This window comes from Silene latifolia, chromosome X (assembly GCF_048544455.1).
Source record: "Silene latifolia isolate original U9 population chromosome X, ASM4854445v1, whole genome shotgun sequence".
In the NCBI taxonomy this organism is placed as follows: Eukaryota; Viridiplantae; Streptophyta; class Magnoliopsida; order Caryophyllales; family Caryophyllaceae; genus Silene; species Silene latifolia.
In genome coordinates this window covers 45,140,417-45,160,024 of record NC_133537.1, presented here as the reverse complement: position 1 = coordinate 45,160,024, position 19,608 = coordinate 45,140,417, and the positions used below count along the sequence as shown (strand labels likewise).

Sequence of the window (19,608 nt, the reverse complement as noted above, 5' to 3'; positions counted from 1 at the left end):
AAATGTTGCTGCATGTGGTCGCCTAGTACCCCGCCTACCATCGGATGGCTTCTTCTTCGGGTACTGGAGGGCGTGGACGGGGTCGAGGACGAGGCACTCCTGCTGCTGGACGTGCCACGTTCCGTACCGATGAGTCTTTGGACCCGCATCCTGACTACCCAGAGGTACGTTTTGTTAACTCTATTCATTGTACCCGCTTTTACGACTTAGAGAGCTGTGACTTTGCGTCTACTAAATTTTTGTGTCGGAAATCCTTTGAGAAGTTGGGTATTTACGAGCCTGTAGCCGAGATTTTGAATGGGGCGGGGATGACTGGACTGACCACTATGAGTGTCGTGACCTATAAGGAGCTGACCCTTGAATTTTTCATCTCTTCACTTTTTCTGCTGCTGCCTACGCCACTAACCCAGACTACTCGTGTGTGTCCTTCCGGTTGTTTAACCGGACTACGACCTGGACCTTAGCTGATTTTGGTAGTAGGTTAGGTCTGTCTTCCCACGGTGAGTCGGACCTTCCTAGGAAGGTCCTACGTATACTATGGAGGACCTTGGCACAGACACCCTTTGAGGAGCGCAGACTCGCTCATGTCCACCTCCCCCCGGCCCGTTACTTTCTACGTCTCATTGGAGGGACGATTTTCGGCCGTAAAGAGCCCAACAACATTAATAATGTTGAGTTGTCGATTCTCGGGGGCTATCTAAACATTGATAGCGAGGGCCCCTTTGTTCTTAACATCGCCTATCTGACTGCTCAGTATTTTAATACTGTTGGAAAGAAGAAGTTGGGCACCATTGTCTGTGATGGCATAGCCACCTACCTTGCTCGTTCTATCTTCCCTGACTTCTCGTGACCTGGCACATGTAGATACTGATAGGTACCTAGATCTCTCTGCCATGTTGGCAATGTTTTGGCTAGCTTCTGACCAGCGGACTTGGAAGATTTGTGGTTCCTTGTCCGTGGTCCTACCTTCCACCGACCTACCCCGTCTTGTCCCTTTGACCACTGTTAGGGGTCGGTTGCCTCCACCTTTGCCTTTCTACCACCTCCCACTCGCTCCCTCTACCACTACTTCCGCTTCCAAGAAGCGGAAGAGACCTGAGACTGGACAGGTATCCACACAGATCGAGGCTGGGCAGTCTTCCACGCCCACGCCTCCACTGATCCCTATTCCCACTCCTTCTGTTACACAGCCGGTATAATTGGCTAATTTTATTCCTCCTCCACCCTTTGAGGCGTCCGAGGTCATTGACCAAGGGCGTCGTGACAGTTTGCTTCTCGAGTTGCTTACCAGGCAGGCTCGTATGGAGCGGGACATTGCACTTACTTTGTTCCCTCTGTACGAGTATCACATGAGGAGAGGACGCCCCATTCCTGATTGCTGGCCACACCCTTCTTTCTACCGGTACCCGGCGGAGGGGTACCCACAGCCAGCTAGCAAGGCGGACACAGCTGAGAAGGAGAAGAGAGCCCGAGCTGAGGAGGGGAGGAGGAGGGAGCACGAGCGAGATCCTGACTTCGTGGTGGGAGAGGAGGAGGAGACTGCTGACGAGTAGCTACTGGTCTACTCACTTCCCCAGTTTTCTGGCTGGTCTGGGGAAGTTCGTCATTTTGTATGTACTTTTTGCTCTTTTCTTTATTTCCGTCTCCTTTTTATTTATTGTTTTTCATTAATTTATCGGTTGTATTGATCCCTTTCCCATTATATATCTGCTGGAGGACAACGAGGGCGTTATCTGTTTTGGTTTGGGGAGGGTATTGCATCTTTTCAGTCTGCATTTTGCATTTGTTTTTGCATTCACGTTTATTTTTCTGCTTGCATTTCTTTTTATTTCAAAAAACTCATCATAAAAAATTAGAAAATTTCAAAAATTCAAAAACTATTCACGTTTCATTTTGCATATAGGTTAAGTCGGAACGGTAGATTTCCATGATGAAATTGCACTTTAACTTGTCTTATCACTTAAGCCTTGCATCTAATTGGCAGTTATTAGTTTAGTCATGCGCATATCTACGAGTTAATGTTGAAAATATAGCTGACTGTGTAGACTTGACCTGATAAATTGGCAAACTACTTTACAATTTCTGAGTTATTAGAGCCATATAATTGGTGTCATTCATGACCAGTTCATGTAGGAATTAAGAGTAGTACTCCTTGCATAACATGTTTATCACTTTTGCACTTTTATGAAATTCGATTGCTTGTTGCTTGCATACATTCGGATTTATGGTCGGTGTCACATGCGGGGAGGTGCTTACAATTTCCCCCTTTCTTTCATTTTCACCCATTTAGCTCCACATTAGCCAAAAATAGCCTTTTGACCCATTAGCTACACCCAAATTAAGCCTTCCAGTCAAGCTAGTTTAGTGTAATTTTTGCGGTATATTTCATTTTGTTGCGAGTTTGGCTCATTCTTATTTGTACGGAGTTGGTAGAAAAAGAAAGAATGTGGGAAGAAAAAGAAACGTGGAAAGGAAAGAAAATTAAAAAAAAATGAAAAAAAAAAGGAAAAACGTGAGAAACAGAAAAAGAAGAAAGAAAAAAAAAACATTGAAATAGAAAAGAGACCGTATTAAAAAAGGGAAGTTTGTGATGGTCTTATTCCTCCGTTCTTATCTATATCTTTTTGAGGAGATTGTGTATTGGGTAGTGAGTTTTGTGCCAACAAAGGGCACTTGTGTTTGATTTTTAGACAGCTGAGAATTGGATGGTCGTAAATGGTCTTATTTAGGTGCTAGCTTGACGCTTTACCTCCACATTTCCATAATCTATTTTGCCTTTTCTTACCTGTAACCTCACTTTCCCATATCTTTTGTAAGCCCTAGGCTGTGACGGACATTGTTGGTTGGAATGTATGTATGGTACTTGAATCGTCTATCATTTTTGTTGCATGCATATTATGTAAGTCGCAGTTTAGGTGAGTGACCGTCTTCTCTTTCTCTCTTACATATATATATATATATATATATATATATATATATATATATATATATATATATATATATATATATATATATATATATATATATAGAGTGGTTCTTCTAAGGTCCTTACATCCATTGAGTCCCTAAGTCCTTATAAGGGCCTTTGGATGGAAGGGATGGAAGGATGAGATTACATCTCATTCAAGGGTCACAAATGAACCTCCCTAATCTCCCTCCCTAATTGTGTATAACTCTACCTAATTGTGTATAACTCTACCACCATTCTAATCTCCCAACTCACTTCCTCATAATTCACCCTCTCACTTCTCTCTCATTCACTCATTCTCTCTCATTTCCCTCTCATTCTCACAAAACAAAAAAAAAAACAAATCAACAAAAAAAAAAACCAAAAAATACCCACTCCCTCTTCCACACCTCCGGCTGACCACCACCCAACCCGGCCACCACCTTCCTTCCTCTCCTCTTTATCACCCACCACAACACCTCACGACCTCCCTCCCTCCACCGGACCCACAACAAACACCACCCTCGCATCTCGGCCACCATCCACCACGCCAACAACTCCACCGCAACAACTCCACGACAACAACAACAACAACGACGACGACGACAACAACCACCACTGCCGCCTACCTCTTCCGCATCACGGCCTTCCTCTGCCAGATCTACACCACCCCGACACACAACCACCATCCTCCTGCCGCCTTACCGAACCGGCGATAACCACCCCCTCGCCGCCTGAGTATTTGACAGTTGGTTTTGCTATTTGACAGTTGAATACTCAGATACCCCACTCACAAAAACCGTATCACATTATATTTGCAGTTTGGTGAGAAACATACTCGGATTTAGTTTTATTTGTTTTACTTTATTTGGGTGGATACTTTGGAATGGGATTGTGAGTTTATTTGTAGTATTTGATGTGTTCCTTATTCATCTGCTTGGCTAATGCATCTCGAAAATTAGCTCAAGTTGGCAGCACTTCCACTCACAAAAACCGTCTGAGTATTTGAAAGTTTGGTTTTTGTATTTGACAGTTGTTTTGTTTTTTTGTTTTTTTTTTCTTATTTCCTTGTGTTTGCTAGATCTGATTTTCTTTACCTCTAATAGTTTTTTTGGTTTAGATATTTTTTTATTATTTTAGATTTGGTATTAATTTTCTTCATATCTATTGGTGATTTTTTGTTAAATTTTAATGACATTTTTTGTTATATATATAATTTGTTGATTTAATTGGGCTATACGACCAAAGTTATACAATTTACAACTAAAGTTATACAATTTACGACTAAAGTTACACAATTTACGACTAAAGTTATACTATTTATAATTTTTTGTTATTTGGTTTTTTCTTTAATTTACGATTTTTTTTTGTTATTATGGATTAATGTAGTATTGTTTAGTTTGTTTCTTCATTGTTATTTGGTTTTTTTAGTTATTTGGTTTTTTTCTTAGACGGGTTTTTTTTTATTTTAGATCTAGTATTGGCGAGATTTGGTTTTTATTTTTTCAGTTTTGTTGGTTTTTTATTTTTGGACTAAAGTTATACAATTTTTGGACTAAAGTTATACAATTTTGGACTAAAGTTATACAATTTTGGACTAAAGTTATACATTTGGACAAAAGTTATAAGTTTGTTGGATTAAAGTTGGATTTTGGACTAAAGTTATACATATGAAGGACTAAAGTTATACAAATAAGGACTAGAGTTATACAAAAATTGACTAAAGTTATACAAATATGGACTAAAGTTATACAAAAATGGACAAAAGTTATACAAAAATGGACTAAAGTCATACAAAAATAGGCTAAAGTTATACAAAAAATTGGACTAAAGTTATACAAAAATGAACCAAAGTTATACAAAAATGAACCAAAGTTATAAAAAAATAGACCAGAGTTATACAAAAATGCACCAAAGTTATACAAAAAATGGACTAAAGTTATACAAAAAATTGGACTAAAGTTATACAAAAATTGGACTAAAGTTATACAAAAATGAACCAAAGTTATACAAAAATTAACCAAAGTTATACAAAAATTGGACTAAAGTCATACAACAATGGACTAAAGTTATACAAAAAATTGGACTAAAGTTATACAAAAATGAACCAAAGTTATACAAAAATGAACCAAAGTTATACAAAAATTGACCAGAGTTATACAAAAATGCACCAGAGTTATACAAAAAATTGGACTAAAGTTATACAAAAAATGAACCAAAGTTATACAAAAATGAACCAAAGTTATACAAAAATGGACCAGAGTTATACAAAAATGCACCAGAGTTATACAAAAGTGCACCAGAGTTATACAAAAGTTAGTCCATTTTTGTATAACTTTAGTCCATTTTTGTATAACTTTGGTTCATTTTTGTATAACTTTGGTTCATTTTTGTATAACTCTGGTTCATTTTTGTATAACTTTGGTTCATTTTTATATAACTTTAGTCCAATTTTTTGTATAACTTTAGTCCATTTTTGTATAACTTTGGTTCATTTTGGTATAACTTTGGTTCATTTTTGTATAACTTTAGTCCATTGTTGTATCACTTTAGTCCAATTTTTGTATAACTTTAGTCTTTTTTTGTATAACTTTGGTCTATTTTTGTATAACTTCAGTCTTTTTTTGTATAACTTTAGTCCATATTTGTATAACTTTAGTCCATTTTTGTATAACTTTGGTCCATTCTTGTATAACTTTGGTTCATTTTTGTATAACTTTGGTTCATTTTTGTATAACTCTGGTTCATTTTTGTATAACTTTAGTCCAATTTTTTGTATAACTTTAGTCCAATTTTTGTATAACTTTAGTCTTTTTTTGTATAACTTTGGTCATAAAATGTATAACTTTAGTCGTAAATAGTAAAAAAATCAAACAATAAATATGAAAAATATGAAAAAAAAAAATAATAACAAAAACAAAAAAACTCATAATAACAAAAACAAAAAACCAAATAACAATAATAAAACCAAAAAACCAACAACCCAACCAAACCCGAAATCTAAAATAAACCAAATAACAAGATTTAAAACCCGAAATCTTAAAAAAAAGTATAACAAGAAGAGATTTGAGAAAATGAATAAAAAAGGAGAAGTAACAAAATAAAAGAAAATAAAAGACAACAACAAAAAATGAATGGAAAAAACAACTCAAAACATGAAAATAAAGACCAAACGAAAAAAAAAAAAAAAAAAAAAAGGCAAAAAAAAAAAAAAAAAAAAAAAAAGTTGGCGGCGGTGCGGCGGTGCGGTTGCGGCGGTGTGGTGGCGGCGGTGGTGGGCGGTGAGTTGGTGTCGGGTGGGATAGTGGTGGGTGGTGGTGAATGAGGAAGAGAAGAATGAATGATTTATTTGGGTTTTTTTATTTAATTGGATTTTTTGGGTTTTTTGATTTAATTGGATTTTTTGGGTTTTATTTATTTATTTGGGTTTTGGGTTTTTTATTTATTTGGATTTTTTGGGTTTTTATTTTTTGGGGTTTTAGAGAGAAGATGAGTTGTGTGATATATGAGAGAAGTGGATGAGAGGAAAAGAAGTTATAGTGAATTAGTGATTAATTAGAAGGATTAGTGAAGGAGGAGAGAATGAGTGATATTAGTACATAAACACACTTTTGGAGGTTGATCTTGGCCATCCATCTCCCTCCATCCAATGGCTCACAATAGGACTTATGGACTCAAATATATAGATGACCTTAGTTGATCCTTCCTCTATATATATATATATATATATATATATATATATATATATATATATATATATATATATATATATATATATATATATATATATATATATATATATATATATAGAGAGAGAGAGAGAGAGAGAGAGAGAGAGAGAGAGAGAGAGAGAGCAAAGTTCTCCTAAGTCCCTTATATATTTTGAGTCCATAAGTCCCTCCCACAACCCTTGGATCATGAATGGTAGAAGGTTTAGATTGAAAGCAAGAAACACACTTAACACTAATTAATTTACTTCTCTCTCTAGTTTTAGTAATACTTTCACTAATTCATTATCATACACAATTAACACCACCTTTTGTCTTATACTTCAAAGTTTGTGAAAATTATGTTAACATTTTTCCTGGTTCGGTTTTTTCATTTTTTTTTTTCGAGACAAGTTTTCGACATTTTACGTGTGTAATTCTAACAGCAAAAAGTGTAATTTTAAGGAATATTTTCGAGAATTTAGCGTTTTACAAGTTTAACTTCAATCTTTTCCGAGTGATTTTAACGAATAATATTTTGAATTTTTGTAATTTTATCACAAGTTATTGTAATTTAGCATTTTACGAGTGTTATTTTAATGACAAAAAGTGTTATTTTAGTCCAGGTAAGTGTAATTTCAGTCCAATGAGATTGTTATTTTTAGTCAAGGAGAATGTAATTTTAGTCCAGAAAAGTGTAATTTTAGTCCGGAAAAAAGTATAATTTGAGTCTCCGAGAATGTAATTTTAGTCCATTGAGAATGTAACATTAGTCCAATGAGAATATGAGAATATGACCAAGTCCATTGAGAGTGTAACATTAGTCCAATAGAGGTAAGTGTAATTCTAACAGAAAAAAGTGTAATTCTAACAACAAAAAGTGTAATTCTAATAACAAAAAGTGTAATTTTAGCCGAAAAAAGTGTTATTCTAGCAAAAAAAGTATAATTTTAACAGAAAAAGGTGTAATTCTAACAACAAAAAGTGTAATTTTAGCCGAAAAAAGTGTTATTCTAGCAAAAAAAAGTATAATTTTAACAGAAAAAGGTGTAATTCTAACAACAAAAAGTGTAATTTTAGCCGAAAAAAGTGTTATTCTAGCAAAAAAAAAGTATAATTTTAACAGAAAAAAGTGTAATTTTAATGGAGAAAAGTGTAATTTTAACAGAAAAAGGTGTAATTCTAACAACAACAAAAAGTGTAATTTTAGCAGAAAAAGTGTAATTTTAGTCGAAAAAAGTGTTATTCTAGCAGAAAAAAGTGTTATTCTAGCCGAAAAAAGTGTTATTATAGCAAAAAAAAAAAGTGTAATTTTAATAAAAAAAAGTGTAATTTTAATGGAAAAAGTGTAATACCTTAAAAATAAGACTATATTTTAAATATATCTAAGATTAAAATTTTTTTTAAAAAAATCAACTCTCCAACATCATAAAAACACCAACACAACTTTTACTCAAAGAAAAGTGATATTAAGTGAGATCTAAAATTTAAAAAAACGAGTTCACCCATAAAACCACCAACGACATCCAACAACATCACGGACAACAACACAACACAAAAAAAAAAACAAAAAAAAAAACAGCCAAAACTGAAAAAAAAAATGAAAAATGAAAAGAGATATGAAAACCGAGTTCACCCACAATACCCATTTAAACACCAAAAACAACCAACAACAAAAACGAAAAAAAAAAAAAAAAACTAGATCTGGAAAATATTATTGAAAAGAAGAAGAAGAATAAAGCACCAAAAACAACCAACAACACCAACTCAAATTTTATTTTTTATTTTTTTTAAAAAAAAAGCACAAAACTGGAAAAAAAAAAGAAAAGAAAAAAAAAACCCAGATCTGGAAAACGGGGAAGGGGAAGCATGCGGTGGGTGGTGTGGTGGTGGTGTCGGGTGGAGAGGAGAGGAGAGGTGGTCGTGTGGGGATGCGGGTGCGGCTGGTGGGTGGCGGGGTGGTGGGCTGGTGAGTGACGGGTTGGGGTGGGTGGTGGTGAGTGGGAGAGGGTGATTTTTTTGGGGTCGTGGGGTGTTCGTGGGGTGGTCGTGTGAGGGTGAGGGTGGCTGTGGTGGTGGCGGTGGGGGTGGGTGGTGCCCGGTGGGGAGGGTTGGTGAGGAAGAGGGGGGAATTTTTTTTTATTTTTTAGGTTTTGAATTTGTTTGGTTTTTTAGAGAGGAGAGGTTTTTGAGAGATAAAAAATGAGTGAAATTATGAGATATGAGAGAGAAGTGGTGTTTGGAAAAGTATATATATTAAATTAGTAGTTAATTAGGAAGAGTTAGTGATTAATTAGTATAGGTAGTGAGAGAGTGGTATATTAGCTTATTAATGACCATTTTGGGTGTTTAATCTCCACCCTTCATCTTCATGATCCAAAGGCTCACAATGAGACTTATGGACTCACATGTAAGAGGAGGACTTACATGATCCTAGTACTATATATATATATATATATATATATATATATATATATATATATATATATATATATATATATATATATATATATATATATATATATATAGAAATAGGATCCTGTGCGAACCTAAAGTTCGGTGCGAACTTACGAACTGACTTAAAACCTTCACCCAAACACACGCACATACAAACCATTCCCGCACTCCCCTTTCACATTATCCCTATCATTAAATTATTCCCCACATTAATACTTTGTATCATCCTCACCTACCAACCACCACCACCCTTCGCCGGCGGCCTCACCGTTGATTGTTCTGCCGGCGTTTCGTTGGAACTACTCTTGTCTACCCAATCTGCCTTTATTTCTCAATTTGTCCTCTCATTCACCGACGATCAAATCGCAGGTTTTCCGGTGAAGCCAACTTTGGCCTGTGATCGATTCTTAATAATCTGACAACATCTTTGGTGCGGTTGATTTTTAGGTATTTTACCTTGAATTTTGCGGATCTATCATTAAAATTTGAAATGAGAACAACAAATTAAAAACAATAGTGAGCTGAAATTCTTCGATGATGATTTTGATGATGATGGTCGCTTGTAATTAATGTTCTCCTCTAATTGTTGTTGTTCCGGGTGGCTCTTTTATTGATAGCTCTTGCTATCCAGTTATCGTGTTGTGCGGCTCAGTTGATGCTCATATCTGTGTACTTGGAACAGAATTATTCTGAGTTCGAGTTAAAAAAACAGAATGCTTGCATAAATAATCAAGGCACTCCTCAAAATTCAGCTTTTTATGGTTTAATGGGTACAGGTGGGGATTTTAATTAGTAGAGCGGAGTTGAAATTTGAGAACGTTTTTCCGGAAGACTAACAGATTTGTTCAGGTGAGACAGGCGTGCATCATCAGCTCCTAATTCTTAGAATGACTGAACTTTCTGCTGGTTAGTTTTGCTGCAAGTCTGAAGTTTAAGCTGATATTGTGTGCATTGTTACGTTACGTATACAGACTGTCTCCTGTGTTTGCTCAGGTGACTTAGGTCACTTGAAGTCGGATCTACTTTGGGTTGTTCTTAACGGATTTGTGTCTGTTCAATATTGGATTTAGAGAATCCCTATACCTGGATTGTGATCTCCAAAAATGACTTGGGCGAGGGCAACACCACCGGCTTGACCAGGGTAACCAGCCCATATAATGCTGCCTATACGAGTATCAACTTTCGCAAAGGTAACATCAACAGGACCCCCACAAAGAAGCACCAGCACCACCGGCCTTTTTGTTGTATACTTCAACAATGACTTGTACTCTCCACTTATCTCTATTGCTAGCTATGTAGTCGATCTGCCTTTATGAATACATGAGATCTCAGATTTAGAATAGTCAATTAATCATGGTCCCCAACCATGGCATGTGAATCTATGGGATATGTTGAAGTCTCTCAAATTCGCCTAATATCGCTTATTACAAGGATGTGTCATTTTGGCTCGTTATTTGGGTGTGATTTGATTATCTATTTTTAATAAATTCAATTAAGATAAAATAATGATTGTATTTCTACAAAAATATAAAAAGTTGTTATATCTAAATTATAAACTGTAATTACTCCTAGAAAAATTTGGCCACGGTTACGACTTGAGTAGGAGTGATACACTCTTTTACATTCCTAAGCTAAATACACTTTTTTAGATTGCTACATACACTCCTTTACCTTTCAAGATACACATTTCCGGCAAACTAGATACACTCATACCTTGCTAGATACACGTCTATGGAATGCTAGATACACCCTTTTAGATTGCTAGATACAATCTCTTACCTTACTAGATACACACTTTTAGATTGGTAGATACATTCTTTTACCTTGCTAGATACACATCTCTAGCATTCAAGATACACTCATTTACCTTCTCTTCAAAAAAAAAAATACTCATTTACCTTCTTAGATACACTCTTTTAGATTGCTAGATACAATCTCTTACCTTACTAGATACACACTTTTAGATTGCTAGATAGACTTTTTTAGATTGCTAAATGCACTTCTTAATCTTGCTAGATACATTTCTTAATCTTGCTAGATACACTCCTTGACATTGCTAGATACACTTATTTACCTTTCTTAGATACACTCTTTTAGATTGCTAGATACACTCATTTGCTTTACTAAATACAATTTACCTTGCCATGAATATACACATCTCTTCCCCATACATGAAACGAAGCAGAGAAGCATGATAAATAACAATAATTGTGTTGGGTTCCTGCTATAAGATCCCATATTATGCACATCATTTATCAGATCTTCAACTACTACTATACTACTAATTTCCATTCAACATTCTCCAATTTCCGAAAACAACTATAATCAACAACTACTATACTACTAATATATCATAATACACATCTAATTAATCAAAAGCTAGTAAACTTAGTAACAGCCTTAGTCCCTTCGGAAACTAACATGATTCGCCAATTCACTAGGAAGAGCAAGTGTGACACCGGCTGAACTTATGAAAGAAAGAATTTGACAAGTTGAACACCACCGGCCTTGAGAATGTACTCAAAAGCATTGTTCATCAGGCCTCCGTTACAGCCAGCATCGCATGAATTGTATTCTTCAGGATCACACTGCGTATTATAATGAAATTATCCTATCAGAAAGGCAATCAAACGTAACCCACGTCGTCCCTTTATCATACTACGCCAATACCATATTATTAAGCAGGGATCAACAGTCGAAAATGCTTTGCTTGCTCAACATAATTCAAAATGTTGACCTATTCTTCACCTTATGACACCTAAGTTGATTAAACCAAAATTACTTGCTTAACATCTTCAAGTTATGAAAACATGAAAAGGTTACATCAAACATTGGATAGGAAAATTTTTCGGTAACGCAGGACACAATTCACGCTTTTCAATGAATTTTCAATTTGAAACCTCAAGCTCAATCCGTGTCTACAATATTACCAAGTCCTATCATAGGATCGTCTTATCTCAATGTCAACAAGCATATCAATTTGGAGACGAGCACCAAATCGACCAAACGAGCCTACTACTCTGACGCACGTCTTTTCAAATGAATGAGAGTAAAAGTAAACATGAGGGAAATGAAACGAGAAGTCGAGAATACACAAAATCAGGAGAAAGAAGAGACCTCATGGTCACAATCAACCAGTTGTTGCTCACTGAGACTAACAAGTTCGCCAGTGGCGAGGAAATGAGCACCTTCCAATGCACCTGTGGTACTGAAAGACCAGCATGATCCACATGACCCCTGTTTCATTCATTGTGTTCCGGCAGTCAATATCAATAGTCAAACTAATTTTACAAGCTACTTAATCAGAGAATCATACACCTACCCTCAATCAACATTCTGCAGCAATATTACATACTCATGAACCAGTCCGATTACTTCTCTATTACTCGAGTCCACAGTGTCAAGATTCATGCCTGGAACACCATGAGTTCAGTACTTCACACAAATGTACATAGTCAAATCTTCCCAATTTTTATAAACCCAGTTTCTTAATTAAAATTCACACCTAAAACAATTTTTTTTTATTGTAATCTTATTTTTCGCACTAAACTAATTCTTTAGTCTTTACAATTGAATAGATTCAAAATACTAAACAACAAAGATTAAAATAAGAATTGAATCTAACCTTTTTGCTATAATAGACTAAAATCCGTTCTTGAAAAGGGTCATTGACGAAAATATAGATGGTAGGAGTGGCGGTGGAAGTGGCGACCGATAGTGGTAGTGACGGCCAGCGGTGGAAGTGACGGCTAGCAGTGGAAGTGGTGGGAGGCGATCAAAGTTCAGTGTGTGTGGTGGGAGGGTGTCTAATTGTTTCAGCTGTTAGATTAGGTGGTCGTTGTGGGTGTGTCTGCATTTTCCGGCTGTGATTGGTTGTCCGACGTCGGCTATCGGAGGTCGTGGCCTGTGTGTTGGGGTGAGAGAGGAAGAGGATATTAATAATTGAATGTCAGGGAGCAAATATGAGATGGAGTGGAAGAATAGTTTAAAATTGAAATGTCAGCGCGTGTTTTATTGATTTGGGTTAGTTAAATGCAGTTCGCACCGTACTTTAGTTCGCACTCCGACTTGACCCGACACTATATATATATATATATATATATATATATATATATATATATATATATATATATATATATATATATATATATATATATATATATATATATATATATATTCACCCTTTACTTCATGAGAGAAGAGTGACCCGTGAGAGTTCGATTTTTATGGTCTTGCAAGGTCGACAGGTCAGCTTATTTATAGACATCATACAACTCGTTTGCGTATTGACTGCTGTAGCTGTAACTATTAATTTCTGATTGCATTAAATGGTTTAAGTGGACAAGTTATAGCTAGCTCTGAGTTTTCATATCCGTTCCATTAGTTTGCATTTAGTTTACTCGAGGACGAGTAAAGGTTCAGTTTGGGGAGATCTGATACGTGCAATTTATATAGACTTTTTAGCCTTTTATTGCACGCATTTTTATGCTATCTGTATCGCTTTGTATTGCAAAATGCCCCGAATTGGCTACTTTGGTTTGTTTCATCTTAATTGCAGAAATGGACATAAACGTAGTGGAATCGCATCTTATTCGTCCCACTTAGCATGCATTGTAAGAAGACAGAGATTTAGAGCGATAGTCGTACCTCAGAATGCGTGAAGGAAGGTCTTATGAAGCTGCCAAGACGAAGTCAAGGCTGATCTTAGTAGAAAATGCTCGATCAAGATGTTCTGGAGTCCGATCGAGTGTTTTGGCAGAAGCTGAAGGTCGATCGAGTGATTTATATGCTCGATCAAAATGTGCTAAACTGGAAGAGTTCGATCGAGAGGACTTTTTGTTTGATCGAACAGTTTGGCTGAAGAAATCCTCGATCGAGTGGTCTGAAATGACTCGATCGAATAGTTTGCTATAATACATGGGTTGGCTGATTCGTGTTTAGGTTTATTTTTGTAAAAGTACACTTCCCTATATAAGGAAGTCATAATTAGGTCTAAACAGACTTCTCTACTTCTTAATCACTTCTTAATCTCTTAGCTACTCTTAATCACTTCTGAACTGCTCTTAATCACGTACCTTTGCTCTTAATTACTGCGGATTGTTCTTTACGGTGGATTCTTTAGATTGTAATCTTTCTTCCCTCTTAATCTTTATCTAATACCTTGCTTGTTCTTGTTTTTCGTTCTCTTATTATTATCCTTGCTTTTGTTTGTTTATGCTTAATCTCAATTTCTTTACTATGTCTTCCATTAGCATCGTCATGATTATTGTTATTATCGTTAATCTTAAAAACATGAGTAGCTAATCCCCTGATGTTAGAATTAGGGGATTCATGGTAGTGATGAGACGATGTAGTAAATAGACTAGGTAATTTACTTGTGAGCATCTGTCACCATAGCAATATAACTGTAACATATTTAGTTGAGTGCACGCTTCTAAATAACATTAATTTGGTTTACTTTGTTCCTAGATCGGAAGATTGGAATAAACAGACCTGCTATGAACAGTAGACTACCCTAATGAGGACGGAAGTTAAGTTAGTGGAAATCTACAGTGGATAGCAGACCGGAAGGACCTTTCCCTTGCCCTTCTCACAGCAGATTGTCTAGGCTATTTATGACCGAGTCGATAAACTACCACGGTGAACCGAAATCCTGACATAATTCTTTTATCTGATCACCTATCTACTATTTTCTTACTTTATTGCTCTTGCTTTATTTCTCTTTCCCTTTAATCTTTAGTAGTTTTAGAAACCAAATTCAAAACCCCCCATTTGCGACTTAGATAGACGGACTTACAGATAGATACCTTGCCTCCCTGTGGAGATCGACCCTACTTATCACTAACTTCTGTTAGTTATATTTAGGTATTTATTTTTGATACATAATGACCGTATCAACGTTGAAGTTAGAACGTCACGATTGACAACGGTTGTAGGTGAACCGTTGTTGATGAACAAATTTACAACGGTTGTAGGTGACCCGTTGTTAATGAACAAATTTACAACGGTTGTAGGTGAACCGTTGTTAATGAGTATTATGTAGCAACAATCTTGATTATTTAATGACTGATCTATGGAGTTCAAAAAATGGAAGCAAATCAAACAAGCATAACTCAACACTTTCAAAATGATCATTTCATTTAATTTTAAATCAAATACATTACAACATTTATCAGAAATCAAAAGATGTATAATAAGCCGGAACAACCCCGGTTAAGAGTAAAAAGCGCTTCTCAACCTGCCACCAATTACGCCACTTTGGTATACCGCTAACTTCCGGGTCATTGGCTTCATATTTTGCAATAATAGATTGAATATATGCAAGGACACGACTTGCATGTGGAGATAAGGTTGGAAGAGTAGAACTCAACATACCTCTCGCTGCAGCCAAGTTGCGAGTAATAGACGAGGGTATGAAGATGATGATCATGATGAGGCTTGGTTGACAAGCCGGACTGTTTCACGCCTCTTAATCCAATAATTATGTTGATGTTCAAGGGATGCTTTGATTAATGGATGTTGATCGGCGGGAAGCCCAGCGAGAACCTTCCCATCATCTGCAATTGTTTGTGTAAGCCATTTTTCGTTGTTCATAAAATTAGGGTTCATTGCCATGTTATTTCAAATTTGTGTAATGGGGTTGAAATATTGTGATTTGATTAATGGATGTTAGTAATGGATGCTTTAACATTTATAGTCACATTTATAACGTTTTTCAAAATCGTTGGTAATTAATTCTTAAACATTAATTACCTAATTAATGTAAAAGTTGACTTATTAACAAACATTTTAAACCTACGTAACTTGCAATAAATAATTAGAAAATAAAATACTCTACAACGCATATATTCAAGAAAAACACAGTCATAACAAGAAATTAAAAGACGCGCGGTTTCAACAACATCAATTAGAATAATAATAATTAATCAACATAATCATCTTGTAATTCTCCTGCGATTGAGATAAATATTGGGAATTCAATATGTGGATTATTAGGAGGCACTTGTTCCGTCTCCCATGAACGAGGCACAGTGTCAATATAGCGCCGATATGTTCTTAATAGATTAATGTCACAATCGGTTGCAATCCATAAATATTGCGCTTGTAACACATCATCCGTATAATAATTTTTCTTCCCAGCATCATGATCCTCGTATCTTGCCTGGATTTTTTTTGCTTGACGAAAAGATTCCAGCTTCTTCCCCAAGCCTTCAAACTCGATCATTGTGTAACCAAGAAAACCATGAACTTTAGTCCAAGCTGGGTGGACCTTTTTAATGTTCGTATAGCCACCTTGACGAAGCATATCTCTCATCCAAGTAAAATTTCTCGAAAAAGCCTTACCATTGTCATCATATTTAATTGGAAGGTTGTGTATAATACAGGTAATAGGATGGACATAGCGGGTATTTGATTGTGATTCGGCAGGTGTAGAAGACGACGACATGGTGATCGAAGTGTAATATTTTTAATTAAATTATAGGCTATGATTAATTGAACTTTGAATTGGTGAATATGGTTAATTGATCACATTATAAGTGATATTTATAGTTGAAGATTCACCCTGTGTTCATGTTAGCATGTTGAAGCCATACTCTTTTGTTTTGACCATAAGGGACACAGAGGATCCGAGTCGTCGGGAGTCACGAAGAGCTCCCACCGCAGTAGTAACTTCCTTTTAGAGGGAAGTTGAACAGGTTTTGGCCGACCGAGTCATTAGGAAACGAGGAGTCCCAAGGACCAGAGAGTTCTTAATCCGATGGAAGGGGCTGCCTGAAAGCGAAGCGTCATGAGAGAAAGAGGAAGATCTTTGGCAGTTCAAGGATGCAATCAGGTGTTTCGATGAGAAACCGTGACGAGGTTGTCAACAGATTTGGTGGGGGAGAATGTAACGATCCGCATCAATATGAGCGAAACCATGCTGAAAATTGAGTTCGTGGACTATCTTTCTCTGGGACATGCTAGAAGCTCCAAGAAGAATCCCTTCTGTGTCGATCCGAGAGGAAGCTTCCCCTTTTACATACAAGACACTGTCTTTATCCTTATACAAGACGCCCCTTTTCATTGAAATTCTTCTTGCTAATATACTTGTTGCGTGTGTGTACTGACGCCAGTGATTCTCTGGACCTTTTTTGCCATGTCATGCTTTACAACAAATAGACTGGACTACTAGAGGCGCGCTAATCTCTCCCAATCGCCCATATAAACATAATCCCATATATCGCCTTCATTCACTTCATATGGTATGAAGTCTTGAAGTCAGACAAAGTAAACGAAGCAAGCTACAGGGAAAGCCTCCGTTTTCCCGGTGGGGCCTATCGAGCATAAATTTCTCTTCCTATCGCGCAAGAGTAGTCAGCTCCCTTTTATCCGCGCTTGAGAGCCTTCGCCTCACCTATTATAAGAAAGAGATCGAACAGAGAAAGAACCTCTCCTCTATAGAGTACTTTATAGGTATAGGCAGAGTCTAGTCGAGAACTTCCCATCAAAAATATAATATGTCAAATCGTCTTGTGCTTTTTTCAGAAAGTACTTAGATTGTTCGGGAGCTTTCTAATACTAAGTTCAAGCCGGGCCCGGCTATAGATATATAATATAAGCAATCTTGTAGCATTATACTCTTAAAAACAGGCACTACCATTGTTATTTTTTATTTTCAGAAGCGAGGTGAGGTATTTAATTCTCGACTTAGATTAGAATATTTAAATTAAATTATAATGTAAATACAGATTTATACGTAAATACTCATCAACACTTTTCTTTCGTATTCTACTTTTTGCATTTTTTGATTTGAAGTTCCAGAACAAGTTTAAAGAAACTTAGCTTCTTAGGCACGCAAGCTACCTGCGGTTTGACTTCCCTCGCCGATTTGGGACGATTTCAAACAACTAACATTACTTCGCAACTCTAACATTAAAATTCCTTTCTTTCTTTTAATTAAAAAAAATAACTACTTACTTAAGCTTAAGGATTTCATAGTAAATAGAATGAAGACTCTTCTTATTCAGCAAATATGCATGGAATTCATATTTATTCATACCTTCGTTCCTTACAGAAATTATGACTACTAAACGATGACTCCTGGGGTGCCTTTGGACATAAGGAAAGTTGATACAGGAATGCTAATTCCCTCTTGAAGTCAATCAGAAAGGTCCTTCTTTTTCCGCAGAAACCTCAACTGTTGCTGATGCCGGTGCACAGATGATCTTGCTTTGGCAGTTCCGCCCACTACGCTTGGGAAGAGCCCTTCCCCCGAGGATTGTAATTGATTCACTTCGTATCCTTTTTGTTAAAAATACGCAAGTCCGTGAGTAGATGAGCTTCATCCCCATATGTCTCCCATCTCTGATATTGGCAAAAATAGGATATTTTTATCCAAAAATACGGAACGAGCGCAATGAATGAGTGTAGTCCTTTATAGATAGTTAGGCGAGTCTAGAACCTGAATAATTAAAATGCGAGCTAGTTAGCGAATGTAGAAACGAGTTTGTTAGCGAGAGGAAGAAGCGAGCCGGTTATGGCAGCATGTGTGAATATAATAATGGACGGATAGTAATAATGGTCAAACAAAACAATGCAGCAACAGTTCATTATTTATCATACATGCATTGGTTGAATATTAAACATTGAAAAAAGTATACAACAGTTATTTTTAACCCGTAAATGATAAATAACAACGGGTACAGAGGAACCGTTCTTTCATTATAGAAAATGATAGCGGTTACAAGAGACAAGGTGCTATAACATAACAACGGGTACCAAAAACCGTTGTTGGTGTTAATTTAGTAACTGTTTTCGAAACGCCGTTTTCTTAAACTGGTAACGGTTGTCTAATAACCATTGATAAGGGTGATTCTATAACGAGTTTTTGGAAACCGTTAAACGTTTTTTATAACGGTTTGTTAAACAACCGTTGTCACATTATAATAACAACGGTTTTCGAGGGAAACCGTTATTCTTATTAGCGCGGTCTAGGTTTCCACCAATATTTTAAAAACGGTAATCTAAGTGTCATTATTATATGCATTAAACTGCTGTGATACGCTCGTTATTGATGGTCAAATTTGGCGTAGTGTAAGGTTATGGCTAACTTTTGTATAACCTTGAAATTATGACTCAAGGTCATGGCTAGAACTAGTACAACCCCGAGTTGTGACCAGGGTTATAACTGAAGCTAGTACAACCTTGAAATTATGAATCAAGGTTATAGCTGAAACTAGTATAACTCTGAGATCATAAAAGGTTGTGACTGAAGCTAATGTAACCTTGAAATTATGAGTCAAGGTTATGGCTGAAGTTAGTATAACCTCAAGTTACATGTTGAAGTTATAGTCGAGGTCAATATAACCTCTCAACCAGAGTTCATGTTATGACTAAGGTTACTATAACCTTGGTTGTTTATACTTGATTCATATGTTGTATTGTATTCAATGTGTTATATCCTTGTAGTTCCATTTGTTATTGGTTACTCTTATTCATATGTTAGTGGGACAGTCA

General features: G+C 36.2%; 1 long non-coding RNA gene across 1 annotated transcript; it reads right to left on the bottom strand.

Moving 5' to 3' along the window:
* Positions 1-11,571: 11,571 nt before the first annotated feature.
* Positions 11,572-13,033, bottom strand: LOC141621378 (uncharacterized). The gene is made up of 4 exons (XR_012532271.1): positions 12,737-13,033; positions 12,434-12,524; positions 12,229-12,348; positions 11,572-11,699 (listed from the first exon to the last, which is right to left on the bottom strand). It is a non-coding gene; the product is annotated as an uncharacterized LOC141621378 (long non-coding RNA).
* Positions 13,034-19,608: the final 6,575 nt, after the last annotated feature.